The sequence below is a fragment of the Podarcis tiliguerta genome (assembly GCF_965153285.1).
Source record: "Podarcis tiliguerta genome assembly, chromosome: 2".
NCBI lineage: Eukaryota > Metazoa > Chordata > Lepidosauria > Squamata > Lacertidae > Podarcis > Podarcis tiliguerta.
In genome coordinates this window covers 57,769,366-57,786,969 of record NC_139535.1, presented here as the reverse complement: position 1 = coordinate 57,786,969, position 17,604 = coordinate 57,769,366, and the positions used below count along the sequence as shown (strand labels likewise).

Genomic DNA, 17,604 nt, shown 5'->3' with positions numbered 1-17,604 from the left:
AGTGAGTCTGTGTCGCCACGTGGGAAACGCTGAAGGGCAGGGAATGGAGAGAGCTGTGCATGCAAGAAGGTGTGGCCTGTACCCTCTAAGCTGGTTTGCTGCCCTCTGGTGTAGTGGAGGATACTGCCCCATTACCCATGCCAAAGTAAGATTCCATTGCCAGTCTGATCAGTTTGTGTGAAGTGGGGAAAGCAGTGAAATTTCTTTTCTTTCTAGCTCCACCTAGTTGTTAGATTATCAATCCAATCTTCTTTCACATTTTTTTGTGACTTGCACATCTGAACTGACATGACTGTTTCATGGGAAGAGCTCATCCCAGTGTAGTCCTTGTGTATCATCATTTGTCATTATTTGGTAGGCAACAGACATGTCTAAATTGAATGCAGGAATTCTTTATAGAAGATGAACAATATATTTATCAAAATGTACAAATCACCCAAGTTGGTTAATTGGATGTTATTTTCAAGTTGGTGCAAAACACACACAACTGTGGACATGGCCCACCGACCAACATAGAAATTGAAGAGTTAAAAAAAGAAACCAGTCTAGCTGTGAATAAATTGCATGTGGCTCCAAATAGAACCTTGCTGCTGAACCAGATGAAGGAGGAAAAGATGAAAAGCATAGTTCAAAGTATCCTTCGAGCAGACTTCCTCCTTATCTCATCTCTCCCTATAGTGGTGTGAGATTGAATCAGCCACCACTTATGTGGGAAGTCTGTGGGATAGCTGTGCAATTCAAGGTAACTCTGGTGTTCCAGCCCTTGAGGGGGTTTATCCTTGCCCTCTTATTGTGTTGAATAAAGGACAACTTCCTTTGTTAGCTAGCTGGTGTTGATGGTCAAAGAGTAATGCTCATTTTTGGGGTAGCAGTTTGAAGTTTACTATTTCTAAAGCTCAGAGACCACAAGACATCACAACTTCTACTGTATTCCTCAAACATGCTCCTGTTTCTCCCCACAATGATCCCAGTGAACAGCCACAGCTTTTATGCATGGGATGGAGGTGCTCCACCCACCCAGAGCCCCACAAACCCACTCACTGAAGTAAAGCCCATTGAATTTGGTGGAGTTTACTATCAAGTAAGCAAGATAAGGATTGCAGCCTAAGCACCCCACCTAGTAAATTTGCTTCCACTCAAGTGGCTAGCTGGCAAGAAGCCTGCAAATTTCTAACTTTGAAAAGGCACTTATTACATTTTTTTATTTTTCTGATTTTGGGGGAAAGGAGGGAGGAATTCAACTCAGTCATGGGGGAGCAGGAGGAAGAGAGAAAGAAATTGATGCTGATCTGCAGCTGCCTGCTCTATGTTTGGCTGATTGACAGCCATGGGCCTGCCCCCTAGCCACCTTGTCTAATGCCACATCTTGCCACACCACTGCAGTTATTTTGCTGGTGAATTCTCACTTGCACGCTCTCTGATCATTTTACCTTCATACCGTCTTGCCATTTCTCCTACCACTCAGCTCCCATCTCTTATCTGAGATGGATACTCAAGGCCTTACAGATAACTGGAAACAGATTTATGGGGTGACTTTTGTGCCCCATCTGGGTCTATGCCCCCAGCAGAGGTCGCTTCCACCAACCCCTAGGTACACCTCTGCTGGAACTTGCTTAGGAATCCTTGGAAAATAATCTCTATCCACCCATGCATCCATTTATCCATCCATTCCATGTGATTAATAGTTTGTCTGGAGGGGGAAAAAAAGATCCCAGGTAAAATGACATTTGTTTGGAAACTTTAAAAGCCACCTAGTTAAACTGCTGGGCAAGATAAAAAAAAATAAATAGCCTGATTCAACATAAGACAGAGCAGCATGCTCATATGAGTATATTCTTCTGTGGTGTAATGCAAAGCGTTGGAGAACACAACAATACTTTTGTTAATTTTAGGTCCTAGCTAGACATTGCCGAAAAACAGGGTAGGAAGTCACAGGAGCCACACGTGAATTCCCCACCCCCCTTGTTGTTGGAAGTGAAATGCACAGGTCTTTTTTAGTTGCAAACCACAAGGTCTAAAAGTCATCTGCAGCTAATAGATCTAAGATTCCCAAATCCCACTTTGCACATTAGAATGGAGTGGGAAAAACATCAGAGTGTCAGAAGATGACTGCTGGATCAGGCCAAAGGTCCATCTAGTCCAACATCCTGTTCTCACAGTAGCCAACCAGATGTTTATGGGAAGCTCAAAAGCAGGACTTGAGTGCAATAGTACTCTCTCCACTTGTGATCACCAGCAACTAGTGTGCAGGGCTTGCTGCCTCTGACAACGGAGGCAGAACATAGCCATCATGGTTAGTAGCCACTGATAGCCTTATTCACCATGCATTTGCCCAATCCTGTTCTAAAGTTGGTAGAAACGAAGAACCAGGACTTACCCATTATTTTCCTTTCATTATGGACAAACCAACAGTCTGATAAACAAAGCCTATTTAGCAAAGAGAAATTGTTCTTTGTCAAATAATCCCCCCCCCAACAGAGAGCTGGATTAGAATTAATCAGTACAGTTTTTGACAGTCAAGTCTGTTTTTACTGCAAGATGCAGATTACATGGCAAGAACTCTGCTTATACGCTTCAGCTAAATTACTCCTTATTTAGAGGAAAGTGAGAGCAAAGGATCTAATTGCCCTGCATTTTCAAGTAAGTAGTGCAAGAAAATTATATATATATATTTCTTCTGTTAAGGCATAGGCCTGTGGAATTAGCAAAGGAGGAAGTCTTGAAAATAATTTGTGACTAATGTGCAGCAACTTCTGAGCATATAACAACATCTGATAGCTTTTGAAGGCTATAACCATGCCAAAGGTACCTGGCAAAGAACGGGTAAGTTGTCCTCTTCCTGTGCATTGGAGGAAATGTTTTATCTGCACTGTTGGAGGTAAAATACTTCTGGATACCAGCTGATGGAATACAGAGGAAGGGTGAGCACTACTCCACTCAGATCCCGCTTATAAACTTATCACTAGCATCTGGTTGGCCCTTGTGAGAAGAGGATGCTGTAGTAGATGGGCCACTGGCTTGACCCAGTAGGATCTTCTTTACTTAAATGCAAATGGCCAAGTGCCATGTGATCTACCCAAAGATGCAGCAGTCTGGGATTCCCGAGGAATTTCCATGATCTGCCTGCGAAAGAAGACTAGAACACCACTCGAATCATCTAGCGTCTGCGAGCTTGCCTTCCTGCTGTTCACTAATGAGAGAAGCAAAACAAATGGCACACTTTAGCCTTCATCTGAATCAAAGCTTTACTTCTAGAAAACAAACGGCCGATGGAAATTAAAGGAATTAGCTGGAGGATTGCATTTCTCATTAGTATAAGATATTTATTTTATTTTGTTGGAGTTTTTTAAATTTTCTTTAAAAAGTTTTTTTAAGGAAAATGCAGAGGGAAGCACAATTCTTCCAGTCACCACTTTTGTTTTCAGTGGGGCTGTATTTAAACAGTTCCGTCGACAAATGCAAGGGATGTGGGGACGGTTAGTGGGATCTGGTCTCCCCTTCTCCAGTTCCACTTGCTCGTCATGCCAGATGACAGCATCATTTAAGATGAGCTATGCTTGGGGCTGTGTATATTCACTGTCCCCAAACATCCAGACTGCGCGACAGAGAGAGCCCCAGAACCTGCTCTTGGAATAAATCATGTAAATTGTGGCCATATTGACAAAATTAGAATAATTTATTCTTCCAAGACTCGTGTTAGTCAGAAAAAAATAGGAGTGGCAGAGTGCAAAGAGGGAGAAATACATTTGGGGTGATCTGCAGTAGGAGTAGTAAGTGGGAAGAGGGAAATGTCTGGACATTAGAATTCATCTGCTGATGGGTCATTGCTGTTGTGAGCATATAAACAGCTGGTATGAAACATCTCCATTGGCTGTCAATCTGTTTCAGTGCCCAGCACTGGTGTGGCCTTCACCTTTAAAGCCTTGAAGAGTTTGGGTCTTGTTGTTGCTGTATCAGCTCCCCATAGTTCTCCTATTGAAATCATGTCTGGGTACTATCCTGAGGGAGCAATATGCGGCTAAGAACTGAAAACCTAGTGAGAAGGAAAGTGGCACAGTTTATGCAGATCAAGAGGAAGGGATGAAAGAGGGATGTAGAAGAAGGAGTGGTGCCTCAGGAGAAAAAAGGCAGGCAAGGCAGTTTGGGTGCTGGGAGGCATTTAATAAGGAAATTTAAGTAATTTCAGCCACAGGTATATTTTGGCCACTTCAAGTCACATTGATTGAACACGCTATGATATCAACTGCCCAACAAAGCAGGGTTGTATTAGTGAAGAATGCTTCCTCTTGGATCTTCCTTGCGCTACTTTGGTCATATCACTGCCACCAACTTTTATTGAAACAACAGCGGGGCGGGGGCGGGAACTCATGTTTCCATAGTTTCCTCTTTCTCCTTCAATTTTCCATCGTAAGACACTTGTATCACAAGGTAAAATGCTTCTCTTGATCAAAGTCAATGGAATTGTTTATATAGTACGTTCTACAGGAGATTTAAGCTGTCGTGAATTTGTGTGTCCTTTATTCTACTCACAAAGTCATGAGACCAACTCATTAGCATGAGGAGGTCATTCCAGGTCTCTAATACACTTCCAAGCATATCAAATCACTTCCATACAATTAAAAGCACAGTAGACAACTTCGCAATTAGTTATGCACCATATTTTTATATTATTTTGTGAGTGAAGTAAAAAAAACTCTCTAAAGTTGTTTCCCTTTCTCAACTTACCTACCTGCCTGTCAACAACAAATTCATGCAGAAAGAAAATTGAAGGCATTATTCCCTCTCCCGAAAACAAGCCTTTCCTTAACTTCATTTCTGAAAACTACACCCAAAACCACATCTCCAAATGTTTACTACCTAATATATTTTTGAATGTTTTAACTGATATAAGGCATTTGTAGAATAACATTAACATCTGGGCTAACCCTAACTCCCCTACCAAGTTTCGGCCTGATGTTAATTAAAACAGGCAAGTTATAAACCTCAGGAAATGGCAGCTGACCCTAACTATGAATGTAATGCTATAATAATATGCAGTAAAAATACAGCATCGTAGAACTGCTACCCAAACCACTCGGAACGATACTCTTTCTTTCCAGAATATATTCTTTTTGCTCAAGGAAAACTGGATTGTAACTCCATTCCCTCTTCACCACCATCATGGTACCTTGGTAGGTTATCTTTTTCAATTCAGTAGGTGGCACTCTCTTCTATGTTGCTGTGAAAACAAATATCCATTTGCTACTTTAGAAGTCTTTTGTATTCCCTAGTCAATATCTTCTGGGGAAAGCCTTAACAAAACTAAAGCTAATTCAGGTTCTGTTCACTAAAGTTTTCTTTCAACATCTGACCATGGACAATTTGGGTTCTCATTTTGTAAAACCATACCAAGATGTTCTTTGAAAATTTTGAATTCATTGACTTTTATCAGCTTTGACTGATGTACCCAACCATGACTCTGTCTGGACAGAACGAGTCCTGCTACAGTTTTGTATTCTCTGATAAACTCCTGTTTGGATTACTGCAGTGTGTTATACATGGGACTACCTTTGAAAGCAGTCCAGAAACTGGGACTAGATTGATCCAGTAATATTACACCAATGCTTTATCATCTTCATTGTCTTCCAGTTCATGTCCTACCTCTATTCAAAGTGCTGGTCATAGTCTTGAAAACCTTACATGGATGGGGCCAGGTTACCTGAAAGACTGCCTCCTCCCACATCTACCTCCCTGGATTATCTTCTCTGGCTCCAGGTCCGAAATAAGGAGGGACAGAGAAGGCCTACGGTAGCAGTATCTCTGCTGTGGAATGTTCTACTTACCTGGTATCCACATTGCAACAATTCTGGTGCCAGACTACCTTTCCTTTACTGCTCCTAAATTGTATGTGTCCGTGTGTTTAGATCTGTTGTTATCATCTGCCACTGGTTTTATTCTACTGTTGGTTATGTTTTGTTTTAGATTTTATGTTCTATTTTTATACTTTATGATCTTAATTCTTAATTGCAAACTATCCAGAGGACTTTTCTTAGTGGACCATATTTAATATTGTAAATCTCTCTCTCTCTCTCTCTCTCTCTCTCTCTCTCACACACACACACACACACACACACACACAATTCTCTAAGGCGAGTGGTTATTTGTGCACCTGGAACCATAGAAGCAATATTCTTTTTGTGCCTGTGAAGGGACTGGAAAGAAAAAATCATAATTGTTCTATTCATGTGCAAGATGGTTATGTAGATAAGGACCCTCCATGGATATGATTTCAAATGACAGCATTTGCTATTTCAGTATTGTATTAATTGCACATGGTGTCCATTTATTCTAAACATTCCTCCAGTTTTAGTACAAGGAAAATAACCCCTTTCAACTGGATTGTCTCATGCAAGATTGGTGACTTCTCACAAAGTGCAAGGCGGGATGGCAGTGCTTTTTATACAGCTGCAACAATGTAGAAACAAATGAAGAACTACGTGCCTTTTCACATGCTGAGCTGTAACGTTGTTATCAGGAAAACAGGAAGTGCACCAGGAAATACTTAATTAAAGTGTTATTCCCTGCTATAGGCATTTGATCTGCTAGATTGGGCTTTGGCTAGACAGTGGCTCTTTCTTCCAAATCAGGTCCTCTAGACTGTGTAGATCAGCAGTCATTAGAAAAAAGACCTACACATTTATCTTATGAGCAATTGGCTCTGAGTGCTCAATATATACAAGCATTACATGTAGAAGCATCCAAAGTAGCAGAAAGACCATTCCCCTTGTTCATTCCACTGTGCGTTATTTATGTTCTTGATGGTGCAGAAAAGGAATATGCAAGCCAAAATGACAGGTTGAAAATGCCTGATTCAACTTATGAAATAATTGTTTTTAATAGCAAGGTGCCATGGGGAATTCATGTTTTCCTTGGAAGCAGGCCCTCTATCTAAAGAAGCTAGTATTGTGTAGTGATTAGAGTCCTGCGGAGACCATGGTTGCAACCCCCACTCAGCCATGAAGTTCATTGGGTGGCCTTGGTCTAGTCTCAATTACTTACCCCACCCCAAGTGGAGATGGAGAGAACCATGTATATTACCTTGAGCTCCTTGGGGAAAAGTTGGGCTATACAGTGGTACCTCAAGTTACAAACGCCTCAGGTTACAAACGCTTCAGGTTACAAACTCTGCTAACCTGGAAGAGTTACCTCGAGCTGAGAACTTTGCCCCAGGATGAGAATGGAAATCGTGTGCCAGTGGCTCAGCGGCAACAAGAGGCCCCATTAGTGAAAGCACACCTCTGGTTAAGAACAGTTTCAGGTTAAGAACAGACCTCCGGAACGAATTAAGTTCATAACTAGAGGTACTACTGTAAATGTAATAGGTAAGCTAGCAAGCTTTAAATAGACCTAAACAGTGCAATAGATATTGCTTTTCCTAGCAGTGGACATGCAGTGATGGTGAACTCTTCAACAGCTGAATTTCAGTTGGTCATGCCACTGTTAAAATGCACAAGAACCTCCATTGGGGCAACACATTGGGGCCCTGCTCCATTAGCTTCCTCTCTGGCCACCTGCAGCTCCCTGCACCCCCCACCAAATCTGATCCACAGGGTTCCTCAACTCTCCAGAGCAGATTGTGAGGCTATTCAGAGGGCTGCAGGGGTCAAGAGAAGAAGGTGAAATCCCAGTTCACAAGTGGAAGCTTATTCACTCATGCATGGGCAGCGTATACAACCCCAAGTCAATAAAATTTTGCTGTATCTGATTATATATGGCTGAAGCCAAGGCCCAAAAATAAAAGGATGTCCAGCAGCAGCAGCAGCAACAGATAACCAAGTCATTACAATGGTACCTCAGGTTACATACGCTTCAGGTTACATACACTTCAGGTTACAGACTCCGCTAACTCAGAAATATTGCTTCAGGTTAAGAACTATGCTTCAGAATGAGAACAAAAATCATGCTCGGCAGTGCGGCAGCAGCAGGAGGCCCCATTAGCTAAAGTGGTGCGTCAGGTTAAGAACACTTTCAGGTTAAGTATGGACCTCCAGAACGAATTAAGTACTTAACCTGAGGTACCACTGTACTGCCATTGGGACTATAAATTACTGGCAGCAGAGAAAAAGGTGATGGGAGATTGTGGAACGCTTTATCACCCAACAAGACTTCTGAAGCAAATAGGTCAGCCTTAGGGAAATCTGAGGTGCTAATAGCAGACTCATGAGCATGTTCATCTCCAAAACCTGGAATTGAAATATTCTCTTCACTTTTGTTTACTTGGTTGAGTCGGTGTGGTTGAATGAAGGATGCAGCAGCAGCAGCAGCAGCAACAATAGTCTTTCCGGCACTGCCCACTGGGATTATTCCGTCTCACAATTTGTAGGTAGCTGAATATTAGGAAGTATGTTTCTCCCTTCTTAAAGATACTTAATGCAATCAACTGCAAGTAGAAAATCCTGTCAACAGGCACAGCACATTTCCTAAGCAAGGAGAGTGGCACAGCTGGTGGAGCATTCAGAGAACCCTGGGTAATATATTGCTAGGGAAATGTTGGGGTGATTTGAGCTAATTATGGTGACGATTATATAGTTATTTATACCCCGCCTTTCTTCCTGATGGGACTCAAGGCAGCTTACAGATAAAAATAAGAACTGCTAAAAGCATAGGGGGAAACCAATCATTAAAAACAATTAAACATTCTTAGAATTTAAAATATCTGCTTGCCTATCTACCTACGATATATTAAAGCTATACAAATAATTACAATGAAAACACCATGCCTGGGATAATTTTCCGTAAGGGGGAAGACAGCTGCACAAGTCAAAAGTGTCACTGCTTATTGGGAAACTTTGCTCAGGATAGACATGGCGTTGTCCCATGTTAAAGCCGTGTAGGGGAGAGTCAGGCCCTTTTTGTCACCTGATGAGAGCCTCTCTTGCTGGGAAATGAGAGGTCACTACAGATGCCTGGGCTGGCAGAATGATGTCTTGACCAGAGGTCTCAGGTCAGTGAAGAGCTTGGTCAAGGAGAGTCTAGCTCAAAATGAATTGACCACTAATGAATTGATATTGATGCAGATTCAGGATTCCACCCTCTCCCTGGCTGAAAAGCACAAGTTATGAAGGCATGTCATTGGAATATTCTCTATACAGGAGCTATCCCAGATGGATGTAAACCAAGCACTTGGGAAGAGGAATATTTGGCCCATTATAGATAGTAATATCCCGGAAGCATACCTAAAATGAATATTTCAGGCCTTTCTATATGACAAAAATAAGGAAAGAAAAAAGAATCTCTTAGTTGGTGGGCAGGGAAGCCATGGTCTCTTTATGCAAGGTCTGAAAATACAAAGACAATGCTAGAGAACTAAATTATTTGTAAATAAAATAAAATACTAAAATAAAAGTGAGATTGAGTAGATGCATTTTATGGTCTGTGAGAAGTTGATGCATCGGTGATATGCAATCACCAAAGGCAGGGTTATGATGGATGCCCCCACAGACCTTCCTTCTGTTTATGGCATGGGAAAGGTCAATTTTTGTCCTGTACAATGTGTCACTGCTAAAAATATGACTCCAATAATTTATGGCAAATTGCTCTGCTAATTTACCACAAACTATAAATAACACTGCTTGAAAACAGCACAATATGCTCCTGCAATAAACAAGGAAACTATTCGCTTGATTCAAACCATATTGATGATAACATGTTAATTGGCACGGCCTAGTCTTTGAATTGTGCATTCTCAGGAATGTGCTTTCCCACTTTCAGCCAGCATTCATGTGCCATTTGGGGTACAATTAGATAAACCTACTGGCAAAGTTACACTTCTTAGGTGATGAGAAAGCATTGACACAAGCTAGATCTGGGCCTTCAACTATGTCCAAGCTGTGTAGGATGCCAATAGCATTCTGGAACCCTCAAACTTCCTTTTGAAGCAAGCTTCTATATCTTAATCCTGCAGGGGGAAAAGGACCTGAATACTTGACAACAAGGAATCCACAAAGTGAAAAAAGAAGTGAGCCAATTCATTATGACAATCAATATTTCAGATCTCATCGTTTCTAAATATATATTTTGATACACCAGCTAACAACAAGAACAACAGCAACCAAATTATCATTTATATGCTGCCTATTTAACTGGGTTGCCCCTGACACTCTGGGTAGCTCCCAAGAGAATATTAAAAACACAATAAAACATTAAAAACTTCTCCATACAGGGCTGCCTTCAGATGTCATCTAGGTCAAATAGTTGTTGATTTCCTTGACATCAGACAGGAGGGTGTTCCACAGGGTGGGTGTGACTACCGAGAAGGCCCTCTGCCTGGTTCCCTGTAACTTCACTTCTCGCAGTGAGGGAATCGCCAAAAGGCCCTTGGAGCTGGACTTCAGTGTCTGGGCTGAAAGATGGAGGTGGAGATGATCCTTCAGGTATAAAAAGAAGAAGCAAGGCTTGATATGGGGCTTATACAGTGGTACCTCAGGTTAAGTACTTAATTCATTCTGGAAGTCTGTTCTTTACCTGAAACTGTTCTTAACCTGAAGCACCACTTTAGCCAATGGGGCCTCCCGCTGCCGCTGCACGATTTCTGTTCTCATCCTGAAGCAAAGTTCTTTTTTTTTTTAAAATATATTTTTATTCCATTTTTTCATAAATATTAACAATCCTGCATATTTCCGATTAACATATTTACAATTTTACGGACTTCCCTCAGCTTCTCTGACAATCATCCATTTTTAAAATTTTCTTACGCATTCCTCAATTATCATATCACCTTTAAATAAGCAAATATATAAGAAAGTAAGTAGCTAAATAAATAATAAAAATAAATAAATAGATAGATATCTTAGCTAATTTGTTTACATTTTTGCAATAGTCCTTATTTTTTTTCTCACAAAGCTTCTTTAAAGCCCACTAGCGTTGTCTGTTCATCACATACGCTCTTCAAATATTCCGAAAATTTTTCCCAGTCCTCAATGAATTTGTGATCTTTCTGATGTCTGATTTTCCCTGTTAACTTGTCCAGTTCTGCGTAATCCGTTAACTTCAATCTCCACTCCTCTACAGTCGGTAGATCTTCTTGTTTCCATTTTTGGGCCACTAAAATTCGCGCTGCTGTTATTGCATATTGGAAGAATTTGTGATCTTTTTTGTTAATTTCATTTCTCATTATACCTAGAAGGAAAGTTTCTGGTCTTTTTACAAAACTATATTTTAATATCTTCTTTAGCTCATTATAAATCAGCTCCCAGAACCCCTTCATTTTTTTGCATTCCCACCACATGTGAATAAAGGTTCCTTCTTTCTCTTTGCATTTCCAACATTTGTTATTAATTTTAAACATTTTTGCTAATTTAACTGGTGTAATATACCACCTATATACCATTTTCATCGTATTTTCTTTTAATGTGGTGCATGCTGTAAACTTCAAGTTGTCATTCCATATTTTCGCCCATTCTTCCAAATATATATTGTACCCAAAATCCTTAGCCCAGTGAATCATTACCGACTTGACTTCCTCGTCCATCGTACACCATTCCAATAACATTTTATACATTTTTGAAATAATTTTACTGTCATTATTTACTATTTCCTTTTGAAATCTTGACTCATCCTGAAGCAAAGTTCTTAACCCGAGGTAATATTTCTGGGTTAGCGGAGTCTGTAACCTGAAGCATATTTAACCTGAAGCGTATGTAACCTGAGGTACCACTGTATTCCCTAGGATAGTTATACGGAGATAACAAGAACCTCCACACAAACAATTCAATAATTTTGCCACACAGAGATAATGTTATCAGGACTTTCTCAAACCACAGAAAACTTGCCTCACTTTCCAACATGGAGGGGAGGTGTTGTGGGCGGGAGACGACTTCCGCGTCACGCAGGGGGCGTTATGCCCCCTGCCCCATCCACATAGCTGGCGCGCCACCCCCCCCCCCGCTTGAGCACCCAATCAAGTGGCTTGGCAAGACGCAGCCACGCCAGCCATTCAGCCCATTCGCTCACCTTCTCGTCGCGAGTCACCCACCCACCCTTAGGGCTTAGGGCTTAGCTTTTCTCTTGACCTTGCTATGGACCTATGTTTGGTCACCCAGGTTGCCCAGGGGGCCTGGAAGGAATTTTTCCAACTAGCATTAGGCCTTTTGGTTTTTTCACCTACCTCGTAGCAATCGTCACAACTTTCTTGGTATTTGGCGGTTAGGCATTGGAAGGGCAAGGTGTGGCCATTGCCTACCCCTTCAAATTTGGGTATTCCGTTAAAGGAATCCGGCGGTCGTGAATAATGTCCGATGCCTGTGTGACGGGGGGCCATGGCACAACTCTCGGTGACATCAGGGGAGAGCTTATAGTTGTATTAGCATCAGCGGGCTCCCCCTACTGGTGTTTAACCCCTCTTCAGACTCACCGCTCTTCGAGTGGGTGGAGTCAAATCTTCCGTGGTCCAATGCCTAAGCCAATACCTTCTCACTTGCTGTAATCAATAAAGTTGTGGCCTTTTCTTGCCCATTAACCTTATATTCTGTGTCAACGCGTCTTTATTCCACCAAGCGGGGGTCGGGTCCTCGAACCACAAACTACAGTTTTGGGTGGATTCCAACTCAAGAACTGAAATGAACAACTTTGGACAGATTTGGCACTTATTCAAGTCAAAACAGGATCTCTGCAAAATTCCCTAATCCAAAGTGGGCCCCTCCGAAGTGATTTGGTGATTCAGATTTTTTGAACAACAACAACTATGCAGATACTGTGTCTGCAAAAACTGAAACATTTCTCCCCTGGCTTGTCAAACAAAAATGCAGGGATACTTGGACATAACAACAACAACAACAACAACAACAACAACAACAACAACAACAAAGATTCTGCACATTCAAGTATTTCTGTCCACACATCCACCTCTGTCAAATCGGCTTTACACTCAGTTTCTCTGAACTGTGGTGCCAGTTCAACAGAACATGAGCTTGAAGCTGCCCACCTACATTCACCATAACTCCCACACCCAGTCTTCTAATATTTTCTTGGGGCACTTCCACAATTTTCCCAATAAAACCACAGGGAGGGAAGAAATTCCCTTTAATCCCCTCCCTATTTTAATGCAACCTAGCACAAAAGCCCGCAGGCGCTATCTATTGCACTACAATGTTTGCAAATTCCATTCAATTCTGCCAAACCTATAATCTTTTAGAATTTCCCTAAGGTAGTGAATGAGGAAGGAACAATCCCCCCCCCCCCGAATTGGAATTTGGATTCATACCTAAACCAAATTACAAATGCTGTTTTCTGCAGCACCAAATCAGGATCCGATCTGAATCTTGTGGTCGGTGAACATTTCTTTACCTTAATGGTCCCTTAGGGATGGAAACACTGAGTATAAATATTTCAATAAAGAATAAACAAACTTTTCTGAAAGGTGCAGTTAAACCTTTTCTATTCCATCCTTTTTATAACTTCACCATGTCCTGTTCCCCTTGCCTTTCTGTGATCACCTTGTCCTGTGCAATATTTAGAAGAAGAAAAAACTGTAGATGGAACTAACTGTAAAGAAAATTTGCAGTGTGTTCACCTTCCATAGCCTCCCAGCCTCCAAAGTTCATGTCCATTCTATGCAAAATTTATGGCAATGGCACATGAAAGCTACTTCCTTTCAGGGCATCTACCACCATCAACTCAGTAACTATCCCTTATGATAAGGTTCCGATCTCCGGTTGCTCTCCAATGACTGGATATACCAGTGACTGCTAGGAGCACCTACCTATGCATGTTGAAAAATGTTGTGAGAGTGACCAAGCTTTTTTGTCAATGGCTTAAAGCTTAGATAAGCTCAGAGTGTTTAAATTGGCAATTCTAATAGCTACCCGAATCCAATTCAATTCACTGCGGCTTGACTTGTAAAGCAATTGGTGATACAGCGTTAATGCCAACTAATCTGATAAAAATTGACACAGTGACAGTGCTTGGCCGTTAGTACAGACAGCCCTTTATGTTATTGTAAATCCATTGCAGTTTTACAAGTTATCAGGGCGAGTTCATGAAAGGGCAGAAAATTTCCCCTTGCTACACAGCCAGATAAGGTGACTGAGCCTGCGAGGCAACCTGCAGTCTCCTGCCACGTTTCTGCCAAACAAGCCACTGAATTCAAGAGCATTAAAAGGCAAAATTCATCACAACTAATTTCTATTTGCCGTCTATTAGGCTGCATTGTTTTGTCCTCAACGTCAGGTTAAATAATGAACCTCTTGGAATAGAGTAAATTAACCTCCACTTTATGTTCATGTCATTGTCAAATGGAAACATCACTTGTACAAATGAAAAAGATTCATTAGTAACACTAATGCATAAGCTGCACTCTAGTAAAAGATAAGAGCGATTGAGGTCCTGTCATAATGCAGTGTCGAACTGCCGGCTTGTTATTTATGACGCCTGCCATAATCTTTGGAGATTATTTTCAGCAATGGTAATTAGCACACAATGCATCAAGAACAATTATGGAACAATGTCTTTGCTTGACAGGTACGCCACACAGCTGCGGGCGGGCTGTGATCCATGAGAAATTCAATCAAATCTGCATGCTGCCAGGAGTTTATTAATATTTCTCCTTTCTGAAGCAGCTTGAAAGGCAGCTATGCTTGACCGGCCACCCAAAAATACTTAGCAATGTGACATGAGCATGTTCCTTGTTAACATGTACCTGTTAGCACCAAGACTTCCCAGGCACTTAGACCAGATGAGAAAATGTCAGTTCATTTGCAGCTTGTAACATCAAGGGGGCAAGTCTGCTCATTTCTACATTTCCATTTTCTCTCTCTTATTCAGATAGTATGAATATCGTTAAATTAAAATGTCAGATCAAAATGCTGATCTGGCTTAAATCAATGACATCATCTCTGAAGGATGACCTGTGCTGCCCATGAGGGCGTCTGCCTCATTGAATACCTGGTCTACCTATTAAATTAGGATAAGCAACATCCATTGAGTTCCATATGTCCTTAAGGCCAACTGACAGTAACTTCACGACACTATGCACCTTACTAAGCACTCTGAGGGCATATAGGAAAGACTCTCAGCCTTACAGCTGTGGGACACTATCTCTGGGAGAATCATCAAAGCCCATGCATTGGGGGATCAACTCCTGTTATTTCTGCACTGTGGGAACCACAGCATCCTGTTCCCCAGAGTGGCCAACAAGAACTTCCAAGAAGCCCAGAAGGAGGACATCAAGGCATTAGCTCTCTCCTATTCCGGCTGCCCAGCAGCTGCATGGTTTTTGTGTGTGATGTGAAATGAGTCTTGAAGTGAGTTTCATAGCAAGTTCAGCTCCAAGCAGTAAACTTCTTCCTCCAGAGATGATTCTTCTCTCCCCACCCCTCCTCTAGTTGCCAACATTCTGTTACTTTGGAGGGACAAAGAAACATAACCCAGGAAGGGCCTGTGCGGACAACAGCAGACTTGATTCTTCATGGCTGGACCTGAGAACAACTAGGCAGGTGCCTATAGGGTCTCTTGGCATGACTGAGGTTCCTTCGTGCGATGGAAACTTCTTCCCCTCTTCTCATCATGCATGCCCTCCAATCTGTTATGGGGTTTCCCCTCCCTCCAACCTTTCAAAGCAGAGTTGGGGATGGCAGATTTGAAGGGCCACAGGTTTCACATCCCTACAGTAGCAGACAGGCCTCTGGTAACCCTAACCCTAACCCTAACCCTAACCCTAACCCTAACCCTAACCCTAACCCTGGGGGTGGGAGTGTTGATAGAATAAACTCAAACAAAAAAGCAGCTGGTCCCTGGCGGGGCACCGCAGCCAGCCTAACCCTCCAAGACCTGGGGCAATGTGCCTGCCTGCCTCCTCCCCCTGCACGGGCCTGGTAGCAGCTATGTCTTTGCATGAGTTTATGCACGGGCAATTTGTGTCTGTGTTCACAGAGTGAAGAAGTGCATTGTGTTCCCCAGAGATTCTCGCAGTATACAACCATCACTATCTCCATCATAATAACATACATTTTAAGCATAGAAAGGCACAGCACCACTGATACAGTCATATTACATTACTAATCCTCATGGTGAAAACAGCAACTTCTCCAGTTGTACAATTCAGGAGGTTTGAAATTCCAAGCCATTATCATGACTAAAGCCTGGGCTGTGGGGTGGAAGGAGTGAGTTTAGTTCAGGTTTTCAAACTTGTTTTAATTTACTTTTTTATATATAAAAAAGTCAATTTTAAGCAAATCATAGAAACTAAACATAGTACATACTATGGACTCGGGATGGTTGGCACCAATTTGCATTTACATGTTCATAGATTTATATCATTGACATAACATTTACATGGATAAGCTGCATAACAGGCTATGAGGGTCATGGCACATTACTTTTGTGATGTCACTGGAGCCAGAAAAACTCTCTTTGGGATTTTTCAATTATCTGGAGAAACTGACGAATGGTGTGGGTGGGTGTGATGTTAGAAATTCTGCAAAAATCCAGTGGAAATTCAAATTTGCAACCCTGCTCTTCAAAACCACAATATTAAGATTGGAAACCATGGCATTTAAACATGAAATACATTAGAGGACTTCTGTGTGCATGCCTTCTGTTTTCTGAGCTTTTCAGCTGCTTTCCTGTTTTGTTTTCAAAGTTTTCTAGCCCCAGTCAGGAGACTATGGCTTCTCCGTGTTAATGAACACTGCCACTCAATTGAGATGTCAGTAAGGGCCCTGCAAGGCACACAATAGTGCCTGAGAGAATATATGGACTGTGGTAATATGTTGCCTGCTCTTGTCATACAGCCTCGTTAAGATAGTTTGCCTGGAGCTCCAAGAAATGGGAGACAGAAATTTGCTGCACCGTCCTATGTGCAAGGTTAGCATGGTTTGAAGCCTGGAAAGTGGCTCTATCTGAGCAATCCGTTGGCACCCTCCTGCTTTTACCTTGCATTCACTAGTGGTTTCACTAATGGTGCAGCGGGAGGTACATCACCTTCAGTTTTGCCAGTGCACAAATTTAGACCAAAATGCTGTGTATCTGAAGATAATTATACTTAGGAGGCCCTGTTTCCAATGAGCCCTGTTTCTTTATCCTGATATTGTTCCAAGTTGTCTCTGGCGATTGTTCATCTCCTCACACAGTTCTTCCAGTTGTGCTGTGGGAAGAGCAAAACAAACAAGGAAATAAGTAAGTGTTGTCGATGAGAGTCATTTTGCATTTGCGTTCTTGATTTTTGTACTTAATAGCGATGTATTCCTCTGGAAGACAGAGCTCGGGTGGACTTGTCTCTATCTCCCTGCTGCTCTGTCCCAAATCCCCCTTTGATAATTGTGGCACTACTTTGTGGCTCACATTCTCTCTGAATATCTCCAGGTATTTGACACGTAACTGACAGCTGATATCTTAGAATATTTGCAGTCTGCAGCCACATTCAGTATGTGAATGTATTGTTTGCTGATTTGAAAAATGGTACACCATAGTGGTTTTCAGATTTTCTGCATTCAGGGAACATTTTCTAGAGCTGGGTGAAATGTCCTCTAGCTCACTCCACAAATTAGTTCAACTTGGGCATTCAAAAAGCCCAGTTACCCTCTTTCCACAAACCTCCATGCTTCTGTCCCTACTGCCATATGCTGCTCT

General features: G+C 41.8%; 1 protein-coding gene and 1 long non-coding RNA gene across 3 annotated transcripts in view; both read left to right on the top strand.

The window, feature by feature from the left end:
* The window catches only part of LOC310669703 (uncharacterized protein), a 154,351-nt gene that overhangs the window by 93,574 nt on the left and 43,173 nt on the right, over positions 1–17,604 (top strand). The window lies entirely within an intron of this gene.
* Positions 15,403–17,170, top strand: LOC310672517. Its single transcript, XR_014508636.1, has 2 exons — positions 15,403–15,470; positions 16,616–17,170. It is a non-coding gene; the product is annotated as an uncharacterized lncRNA (long non-coding RNA).